Below are 12169 nucleotides of genomic sequence, written 5' to 3'. Positions count from 1 at the left end.
TATATAATTTCTCTATTCATGTATATAATAAAGAAATTGCCTCCAAAACTCAATCTTCTTGCATGTTCGTATTTTCATGTTCATTATGTACAACATAATTGTTGTTCACTATGCACAACATATTTTCATGTCATACATTCATGTTTGTATTTTTTCTTTGGAAAGTAAAATTAAAATTTGGTTTATAAAGGTAACATAGGTAGAAAATGAGGTAATGTATAAAACTGTAGGAAAATGAAAATCTTCTGAAATTGTACAACTGAAAGGTGATTAACATTTTGACATAGTTCCTAATACCTCTCAATGCATTGACATCCATGCATTTAGTCATTTATTCAACAAGTACTCATTGTGTGCTTATTTTGATCTAGTCATGATTCTACACTCAGAAATGTTGTAGGGAAAATATTAAACCTTTACTTTGTGGAGCTGATTCTGGTGAGGGCAATTGTAAACAAACAAAAAAAATACATAGCTAAATTTCAGGTACGATAAGTTCTGTGAGGGAAAACAGAGTAGGGTCAGGGGATAAAGAATGATAGGAGGGGGGATTTATTCCAGGTAGGGTAATCATGGAAAGCCTCTCTGAGGAGGAGATGCTGGAACAGAGCCCTCCACTGAGGGAAGAGCCATCAAATGTCTAGAGGATAAACACATCAGGAAGAGATAGTGTCCTCCAGCTCCTAGGCAGGAATGTGCTTGACAGGTTAGAGGGACAGCGTGAAGGCTTCTGAGGACAGACTAGAGGGACGGCAATGATGTTGGAGAGGTAGGAGGGTGGGTGCCTCGTAGGCCAAGGTACAGAGTAGAGTTTTTATTATAAGTATGAGTGTAGCTCTTGAAGGTTTTGAACAGGGAAGTGATGTGATTTGCTTTACATTGTTTAAAAAAAGATCACTGTAGTGACTGTGGGAAGAATGAACTATAGGCATAAGTGGACTCGAGGAGATTTACACAGTCTCAAAATGTAGTATAAGGTGAGGAGAATAAATCTGCTATTTCTCATTTAACAATACATCGTGGACCATTTCAATGTTGTGTGGGTTAGGTTAGGCTTGGCCAGGGCTTCTCACCAGTGGTACTATTGACACTTGGGACCAGATAATTCTTTGTTGCGGGGGGGCTGTCCTGTGCATTGTAAGATGTTTAGACTCTACTCACTAGATACCAGTAGCCCTTTCTTCCCAGTTCTGACAAACAAAAATGCCTGAAGATGTGACCAAATATCTGTGCTGGGGCAGAATGATCCCTGATTGAGAACTACTGGGAAAGGCAATGCTGTGGTAATAAAACCCTCCAAATTTCCGGAGTTGAACACAGTGTTCTTATTTCTCCCTCATGCAAAATCTGCAGAGTCTAACAGTTCTCAAGGTTAGCTTCTTTCTAAGTTGTAGGATCCCGGTGGCGTGCATCCTGTACAGACACCACCTGGCTTTCAGGTGACTATGGCAGGGAAGAGAGAACTAGACCTTAATGCTTCTGCCCAAGTGACTCACGTCACTTCTGCTCACTGTTGGGCAGAACACAACTTCTTTTAACTGCAAAGGGAATGTGGAAAGTGGGGGAACACAGAGATGTTTGGTGATCAATAAATGTTTCTGCCTCACTTCTAGGCACCAAGTATCACCGGTCTAAAGCAGTTCTAGAATTCTGCTGGGCAGACACTGTGAAAATCTTTTACCCTAGGAGTGTGGGGAGGCCAGTGACTAGGCTTCTGGAACTGCTGTTGAATCTGAGGCTCCCAGACTCCACTTATCATGAGGTTTTTTTTCTTTTCAACTTTCTTGGGCACGTTTGAAGTGGGTGTTCGGGTTTTGCTCTTTTTGGTAATTGCATACCTTTGTTAGTCTAGTTCCTGACGATGCAGAACTGTGGAGCCAAGGGCTGTTTCAAGTGTTGAACAATCATGGGCTTTTTAAGGCAAAACTCATAATTTTTTTTGGCACTATAGCTCTCTCATAATCTTAAAAGACTTCCTATCTTTCAGATTACTCTATTCCACGTGCCAGTAGCCTCATCTGTAATAATCTATAATAGCCCTTCCATCTGTTTTACTTCTTTTCTTTCTTGCCTTCAAAGGTCTTTCTCTCTCAATTTAATAGTGTGTAATGTGAGACTGGAAGAGGAAGGAGGAAGGTCATACCTATTAAGTTTTTAATGTGTGTATTTATATGTATTATTCCAAAAATAGGTACAAGGTTTCTGAGGCAGGGACATATTAATTATTACATTTAGCAATAACTACATTGGTTCTCTTTGCCTCAATTCTTCCCCATGTTCTCGGTGACGTGATGAAAGTCAAATAAAGGTGACCTTGATGTACCTGGATTTCTAAATGAGGAACCCTCAAAATATGAAGCTGAGAGTTTATACAGGAAGATAACTGTTCCTCTTCTCCTCCTGAGAGAGAGGCACTAATCTTTAACATGTAAACACATTACCCTTGGATCTTACTCTCTAGAATGTAAATAAACATCTGGAGGCATGGGAGTGGGATTAGGCAAGCCTCTTCCAGTCTACAGCCCCTAGAATATCTCTATGGCCCAGACCTCATTCCCTTTTGATAGATAACACAGACTTCTAGCGAGGCAAATCTTTAAACCTTCCCTGAGGTATATTGTTTATTCAGTTATCTATTAACTTCCAAGTCTTTCCCTTAACTCAAGTTTCAGCAAAATGCATTTCTAAAACCTTAACATGAAAATATTCACTTCCTGACAATGCCCTTAGCCTAATTTGAGACCTGAAACTTTTCAATCTGCTGCTATGTTTTCTGTTTCACACAAAGTCCTTTTTTGCAACTTAACCAAAATAATAGCTTTTTATTGAAAGAACTATTCAGTTACAAGTGTCAGAGCTATTTATAATCGCCAAGAAATAATAGGAGAAAAGGTTTGTAGAATGATAGCTAAATTTCTAAATGTGCTATTTCCACTGTATATTTTACCATAATGAGTTATGATAATATTTACTGTATTAATTTCATTGTTATGGTTATGTTAGATTAATAAGAAGGTCTAATCAACATTTTCAGTTATATAAACCCTTTCTTTTCCAGGGAAAGTTTGTATTTATGCTAATGTACATGGTCCGATTATTAAAATTATTCAATTGCTTTTTGAATAGCTTTATATTCTACAGTGACTGAACTTATTACTAAAAAATTCTCTAATCTTTTCTAGAAAATGTTTGGTATCACATCTGAAACATGGTTTATAACACAAGATTATACCTAAGGGAAAAGCTTTATTTCCCCCTACTATCACATTTGATAAGATTTTCCCTACTATGAATTCCTTGATAGAAGTTTCAATTTACTGTTGCACACATTCACACTTTCAAATGTTTATAGTGTTTTCCTCCTATTTCAATTCTCCTCTGTTCACAAGTGCTCACATTTTGCATCCAGAGGCCTTATCACTGGAATGAGTCAATTCCTCTGGGCCTGCAGCCCACCGTCCCCACTCTTCCCATATCCAGCATCGTTCTGCCCTGTGAGGTGCATTTTGTGAGGGTGTGTGGCACCCCACTGTGTACAGCCAAGCTCTTTCCTACAGTCAGCTCTTGTGCACAGGGTGAATGGCTTACACAACTTGTTATTGGAACGTCCCAGGATGAGGAAGAAGGGCCAAGGCAGAAGAGGTCGTTGTCAAATAAATGATTTTCTACGTAAGAGCACCAGGGAGTAGTGGTTTTACTCCCAATCCCTATGTGTCTGCACTGCATTTCTCCTACTGAAAAATTACCAGAGCTGTGTATATCATAATATCCTTATTTTTCTTAGACATTGTAAGTAGCATTAAATCTACTGTGACAATAGGCTCAAGTAGTCGAGGGGCTTGCATTAAAACCTGGGCCAATCTCAGGCCCCTCTCTTCCTCTGGATCCCACTCAAAACTGTTAACCTTATGGGTTACTCTGTAAATTGGTGAGAATACCACATTCCAAAGTGGTATACTTCCTCTCAAGAATCCAAATGACTTCTAACCATTGTACCTCTTTTTCAATACCAAAAAAGTGAAAATGCAGTAATTTATCTTTTACTTTGGAGGGACTATCCCAATAACTAGATCCCAGAAACATCAATGAAGTAACTAACCCATGAAATTTTGTTCGATTTATCTCTCCCACTTCCTGTTAACATGTGTCTCATTAAATCATCTGAGGTAATTCCTGCTTCCTACTCATCAGGTCCAACTTTCATGTCATCAATGTAGTGAAGAAATGTAATCTGTAGGATTTCACTCAGACCCAAACCCAGTCAGACTAAAGTTTGGTAGAGAACTGGAGAGTTAATTTGGCTCTAAATTACTTTCGACCCTGGCGGGTAAAAGCCGACTTCATGTTTCTTCATAGTTACTGTAAGGGAAAAAAGACAATTGTCCATCAACAGCTGCGGACCAGGTACCCGCGCCCTGACCTTAAGCAGAGGTGCGCTCGGCCTCTCGGCGCTCGCTTGCTCGGGTCTGGCCATGACGGCGACTGAGGCAGGGAGAAGGCTCTGGACGCTTGTGGGCCGAGCCTGCAGGGCGGCTTACGAAGACCTCCGTCCGCCTGGCCGTCTCCCTGATCGACGTCAGTGCGTCAGTGCGTCCACGTCCCGGCTGACGCAGTAGCCCTCCCTGTGGGCGGGGCCAAGCTGCGCCTGCGCACAGTCGACTGGCCACGCGGTACCGCCAGGACTCTCTCCGGTGGTCGACTCCTTTCTCCTCGAGACACTTCCCACGCGACCTCCGCTGGCCTTGCCACCGCCTAGCCCGGAAGACCAACAAACAGGCATTTGTCAGCTGTAACCCTCAAATCACAGACAGTAACGTTGTGCTGCTTGTGAGAAACAAGATCAAGGAAGAAATGGAGGCTTTTGTGGAAAGTTCTAGCGGAGTGGCAGAAGTGAGGATTTGTAACTTATGTACGATATACATTTAAATAAGTGGATTGAATTTAAAAAAAAACGAAGACAAATAATGAAGTTGACACGTTTGGAAATGAGAGCACTAAAGCCGTTACGGCAGTGGAGGCAGCACGCAGTGAACACCAACATCGCTTCTATGGCAGCCCTTCCTTATTCTCAGATAGGAAGTGCACAGTCCTGGGTGGCCTACCCTCCCAGCACTCGCTTCTGGACTTTCAACGCAGCCCCTGGCAGAATGTTGTCTGTACTCATTCTGAACTCCAGGTACATCAAGTTTCTAGCGCACGATCAACTATCAACGTACTATTAGTCATTAAAAAAAAAAAAAAAAAAAAGGAAAGAAAATGCAGAACGCCATTAGGCAAAATATATTCTGGACTGCTGTTACTGATATAATCCTGGCTGGAGAAAGAGCCAGAATATGATGTGGTGTGGCCTCAGTGTTCTTCCCAGCAAGGAGTCTCCCCTTGACACGGGAAGCCTGGGGGCTTCAGATGCCCAGCCTGGCTGCAGGGAGCCAAGGCACCAGAGGGAAGCTGGTAAATGTGTCTCAGGTATCAGCACACGCATGCTTGGAACTCCTCCCTTGTGTCACTTGTTCTACTGCCCTAAATGGCTTCTTGCATCCCCACCTCCCACAGCCTGGAAGAAGAATGCAGAGAAATTCGCCTATACCAGCTGCATACCAGGTACCAGAGGCTTTGATAATCTTCTCAAATAAACATACTGTTTCTAGAATAGAAGCTGTAGTTGGTGTAATCGCCTGATTAAGTTTGATAGTGCATAGTTATTTCCTGAGATCCAGCTGCTTACTGCTGGTGCCTATCTCTCCAAATTCCCAGGTGTGCTATAGCTATGTTTTACTATTATGGTAGAGGAAAATCTAGGGGATTTCACATTGTCCTGCTTTATTATTTTTTAATAGATTAATTAGTTAATTAATTAATTTATTTATTGGCGGCATTGGGTCTTCGTTGCTGCCCCCGGGCTTTCTCTAGTTGCAGCAAGCAGGGGCTGCTCTTCATTGTGGTGCGCGGGCTTCTCATTGCGGTGGCCTCTCTTGTTGCGGAGCACAGGCTCTAGGCGCGTGGGCTTCAATAGTTGTGGTGCGTGGTCTCAGTAGTTGTGGCTCATGGGCTCTAGAGTGCAGGCTAAGTAGTTGTGGCACAGGGCTTAGTTGTTCTGCGGCGTGTGGGATCTTCCCGGACCAGGGCTCGAACCCGTGCCCCCTGCATTGGCAGGAGGATTCTTAACCACTGTGCCACCAGGGAAGCCCTGTCCTGCTTTCATTTCATGAGGTAGAGAGCCAATCTGTGGGTTCTGCCACTTACTGAGTATATCTATTTAAATCACTTATCCAGGAAATGGGAATATAATCATAATATGGGTCCTTGGGTCCACTGAGGTTGTCGTGACTTGAATGAAAACACGGTATATCAAATTACCACCACATGCCCTCTTTTTTTTTTTTTTTTTCTGTACGCGGGCTTCTCACTGTTGCTGCCTCTCCCGTTGTGGAGCACAGGCTCTGGACGCGCAGGCCCAGCAGTCATGGCTCACGGGCCCAGCCGGTCCACGGCATGTGGGATCTTCCCGGTCCGGGGCACGAACCCGTGTCCCCTGCATCGGCAGGCGGACTCTCAACCACTGCGCCACCAGGGAAACCCACATGCCCTCTTTTGACTTGGAAAATATTGTGGTATTTTGGGCCTCCAGGGATAAACACCAATTTTGAGCCTGTATTTAATAAATTTTTAAAGGTCTAGGGACTTCACTTTTCCTGTGTACCAGTCATCGAAGCAAATGGTGGTAAATACCTTTGAGCAGACTAAGAGATTTATAGTATATATGTATGGCAGTTATTCAGGGTCAGTCCTAAAGGGAAACTAGCCTCCCCATCAGTCAAAAACTTTAGGTCTGTGAACTTAGATCTGTAAACTAGGTAAGTAGCTATGACTTCAGTTGTGCTGACTCAAGTCTGGTTTTTGGCCACAAGACCTATTTTTTGTTTTTTTATCTGTTATATAGATGAAGTAATGGCTTAGTCTGTTCAGGCTGTATACCCATAGATGGGTAGCTTATAAACAACAAATTTAATTCTCGCAGTTCTAGAGGCTGGAAGTGCAGGATCAGGGTGCTAGCATGGCTGGGTTCTTGTGAAGGCCTTCTTCCAATTCATAAACTTCTCATTGTGTCCTAATATGGTGGAAAGGGCAAGGGGGCTTTCTTGGGCCTCTTATAAGTTCATTAATATCATTCATGAGGGTTCCACCCTCCTGATCTAATCACCAAAGCCCCCACCTCCTAATACCACATTGGACATTAGTATTTCAACATATGAATTTTGGGGAGATATAAACATTCAGACTATAGCAAGTAATATTTAGTAGGCTGCCTATGTAGTTTACTTCTAAAGACACCATGATCAATTACACATTGGTAAATAAACAAACCCCCCAAAATCCATGTTCAAAACATTTACATCACAACTTCATTTTTGAGGCTTATTTCAGTAATTGCCCCTTACCTTCTCAGTGGAAGTACTGCCACTTGTCCACTAATATTCTGCGAAATCATCTTTTGCATTGAAGACAGGATGTTCAAAACCCAAGCTTGCCATTTCTTTCTGCAAACTTTGCAGTGCAGAATTATCCCTTCCTCACTAGTGTTTTTAAATTATAGTTACATGACAGAAACATGCAGCACCCCTTAGTATCTCAAAGCTCGTGAATTGACAGACCTTCACAATCAGTCACAGGTGATCTTTTAATTAATTGTGAATACCATGGAACATCATGGATTACCAGCATCCTATTCTATTAAAAAAGGAACCCAGCTCTGTTTTCACGGCCAAGGTAAAAATTAATTGTCCTAGAATTTTATTTTGAGGGCTTGCTTTGTAGGACCTCTTTTGATACCATGCATTGTATCATTCAGAGTTCAGACAGGATAACAGAAACCGTACTAAGTACCTCAAAAGAGAGAGTTAAATATAGGGAATAGGCTAGCAGGTGTTTCAGCAATTAAAACATTAAACAGCAAAAAAGGAAAGAAACACAAAGGTAGGAACTGCAGGAGCTGTTGCTACTCCTAGGGTAGGAGGACCACACAGAAAAGTTGGTTGGCATTATCATACCTGAAAGCCCAGAGAAGAGGCCCAACAGTTAAGGCTCTAATCTCTTAGAAGGGGACACAACTTGGCTGCTGTTAGTACTTCACCAGGAACTTGGAGGAGGCAATTTATGGAGCTGGAGTTCAGACTCTGGGGACGGTTGTTGTTTGGATGGATTCTGCTGGTAACCATTGAGAGGGTGCAATGAAGCTCGTTCTGAAAGAGCTGAAAGATACTCGAGACTGGCACCAGTTGCTGAGACAATGCTGCCAGTAACAGTAAGCTCATAGAAAGAAGCAAATCCTTTTCATTTCTCTCACCTTATCGACTCCTTTGATTACTCCATTTACTGGAATCAAATACAAAGCCAGCTGATAAATAAATGTAGTTTGCCGAGTCCCAGCTCCAGAATCACAGAGAAGACCCGTATATCTATAGGGATTTGTTCCAATATGTATTTTCTCACTTTTGGAATCAAGTGTTGATTTTCCAGGTCAGTTAATCTCACTGGAACTTTTTTTTTAAAGTTTTTTTTCTTTGTAAGCATTTATTCTAAATTATATTTTCTTCCCTTTTTACAGGAGTCATATTCACAGTCTACTTTTTTTTTTTTGAAGGAAGAGGTCTTATACTCAGATTAAATGTCTGTGTTTATACTTTTTAAATAGAGTATCTCTATCAGCACTTTGCTGTTACTGAACATATCAAAATTTTGCTTGGTGAACACATTGAATGATCAGGTGGCTTTCTCTGGAATCCTGCTATCATCAAATCATTAACTCTCCAGACTTTTTCTGGGTAGCTCTGACTTGGAAATTCTCCCTCTACTACCTTGAGCACTCCTCCTTGCTCCTACTGAAATGTCTGTTTGGTTTTATGTTTATCCACTGATAAGATGGTCCTCTAGATCTCCATTATCACCTCTCTGACCAGGTTCTTTGAGTAGGGTCCAGGAATAAATAATCACATTCTTGAGTGTTACTGACCCCTATGATTTGTTCATTTGTTGCTGTTCTTAAGAATTGGCAAAGACCCATGAAGTCAGAGCTGCAGGGGCACAACCTTCCTTTTCAGCTTACTGCGCAACCCAGGTCATCATGCCAATCAAAGCCATCTTTAATTTCATTTCCAAATACTTGGTGTCTAGAAGAAATGTCTTTTCCAAGTCTCCAAGTCCCCAAGTTATCTTTTATTTCTTCTTGTAAATTTACTAATTCTATCCTGAACTCATTGTTTTCTTGTAATATCTTGCCATACACAATCAATTAGCAATTAACACATGCTATTAAGTTTATTTAATCATCATGATCATCAGCCTAGAGCTACAAGTTCATTAGCTATATAGCCTCTTTCAAGTTATCAAGTCTTCAGTTTTATTAAATATTTTGCTGCTGTGCAGCATGAATCTGTATCTCACTGCTGTCTGGAAATAGTTTTCTCACTACCTTCCACATGATAACTAAGCCAGTGTCATAAATTTTAGCGTTTTTTTTTTCTTAGAACAGAATCTCACTTTTGCCATAATGTTTTTATTACTCAGGTTAGTCTAGTCTCTATGATGGTAATTAATGTATCCCCAAATTTCCCTAACAACCTATTTGTTTCTTGTTCTCACAGTCTGTTGTGGGTCCAGTAGCTGTTTTCCAAGTAGTAACTCAATGATTCAGACAGTTGCCTTGCAGACATGCTGTTTAGAATATGTAGTTTCTAAGTCAGCGGCAGGGGGAGTTGGATGTTCACACACTGGCTTGTAAATGCTTTAACATGGACGTGTCATTGATGACTTCTGCTTACCACCATTGTCCATAATTAGTCATATTCCCTGGCTTAACTGAAAGGGTGTTGGGAAGTGTGGGGAATCCATGGATATATTAGAGTAGCACATGGGTATATGGGGAGCTGTAAATGCAGAGGCTCAAATGAACATTGATATTCATGGTCATTCTTAAGTGGAACTTAGATAACTCAGGAAAGTTAAGTTCCTAACTGATAGAAATTTAGATTGTTTCCAAACTTCTGGTGTTAAAAAATGCTTCTGTGAATATTCTTGCTTCTGTACTCTTACTGATGTATCTCCGGAAGATATATTCTTAGTGATAGAATTTCCAGGATAAAAAGCACTTTAATTTCCTACTGACACTACATGGGATAGATAGTTCTTTGTGCCCTCTATAATGCTGGGTATTTTCCGTCTTTTTATATTTGCTAATCTGGAAGATAAGCAATATTTTATTATTTTTATTTATGGTTATTAAAATGAGTTTAAACATGTTTAATTTGTGGTGTTTTACCCTTTAGATTTCTTTAAGTTTCTGTTTATGTCCTTTACCCCAATTTTTTCTTTAAATGAGAATCATTGTTATATTTTGCAGTTGGCTCATACCATGACCTCCTGATACCATAGTGAAAAAAAAATCATGCCTAGCAACCACAGTTTTTGTTTTTTATGTCTCTCTTTTATGGGCAGTTGGAGGCACTGGTTCTGAAACTGATCATCAATAGGATTCTTTCTTTGCTCCTCTCTGCCTACCTGTCCCAGATGGGTGAGAAAAAATTAACTATCTCTTGGGCTTCCCTGGTGGCGCAGTGGTTGAGAGTCCGCCTGCCGATGCAGGGGACACGGGTTCGTGCCCCGGTCCGGGAGGATCCCACATGCCGTGGAGTGGCTGGGCCCGTGAGCCATGGCCACTGAGCCTGCGCGTCCAGAGCCTGTGCTCCACAACGGGAGAGGCCACAACAGTGAGAGGCCCGCGTACCGCAAAAAAAAAAAAAAAAAAAAAAAATTAACTATCTCTTAGATGGGCCATGGTCCTAAATACTAGTACAGATGCACTAGATTATGGGATAAAATAACCCTGTGCTCCATAAGGTATGCAGGAATGACATGTGGAGTTTTTGGTTGTGTGGTTTTTTTTTTAAGCTAAATTTCAGATGTTTTTAGGACATATCATCCATTTGTGATATTAGAATAAAACTGGATTATTTCAATTATTGATCTATATCTTTTGATTACAATATTTCATTAATACTGAAGAATTCTTAGAAATCTAAAAATGTATTTAACACAAATGGGGCCTTATTCTGTATTTAAGATTATTTATTAAAGTAGTATCCATAGTTAGCTTCTACCTATCAAACATAAAAAATGGACATCTTTGATGTAAGACTGTTTTCTTTAAAAATAAATGTATGTCCTGCTGTAGATAGTTTTTACCTTTTCATAATTCAACTTTATAGTCATCAGATTAGTTTACTGAGAGCACCTGAAAGGTACACCACACTGTATTGTAAAAGAGGTATTGAAGAGATGACTTGTAATTTAGCAAGTATATTGTATAAGAGTTTTGATAGTGAACTCTGGGAATTCATCTGGTCAATTTCACTAAAAATTATGAGACTTCTCATTCACTGATGAAACAGATATGACAAATAATGGCTGTTGTTAGTTGCCAATCACACACACAGATGTCTCCAGCCATCATTCTGTTTCCAAAAGAACCCTCTGTGCCTTCCTAACTCTGCATTTCACTTCACTTTAATATACGTATCTTGCTTTTTTCTCTTTATGATTTTATTATGGTCTCACATGCAATTACTTCCATTATTTGAAAATAATATGGACTTAATTTCTTTGGCAAAGCCAAAGAAGAAATATTGTAGGGTTCAATATAGCCTCCCCATATGTATTATATTCTGATTGGTATAAAGGTCAATCTGATTCTAATATAAATCCCCTGAGGTGTTGCATTTTGACAATTCAGATGAGTAGACACAGATTTTCTATGCTTATTTAGGTACTTCAATTTCAAATATTAGCAAGTAGATAGTGTCATCCATCTAATTTTGCTCTATACTTATAAAAAATGCCCACAATACTTCTACAGAATGTTTTTCTTAAAGCATAGATTTACCTCGTCTATGTATTATGCTTATTTTTGCCAGACTTAATTTTCGTAGATTCTTTTGTATGATTGGACACCTATGGTGCTATTTTGTCACACATTTTGAACCAAATATAACAGACAACCAAATTGGACAAGTCTGTATTCAGAGAAAATGATATTTCCTTGTGTACATTGTAAAACACATATTGGTGGTCTGGAGAAATTTGCATCAATCACCTCGAGAAAAATCACATGGTTCCT

The sequence above is a fragment of the Hyperoodon ampullatus genome, assembly GCF_949752795.1.
Source record: "Hyperoodon ampullatus genome assembly, chromosome: 9".
NCBI lineage: Eukaryota > Metazoa > Chordata > Mammalia > Artiodactyla > Ziphiidae > Hyperoodon > Hyperoodon ampullatus.
Note: the sequence above shows the minus strand (reverse complement) of the source record.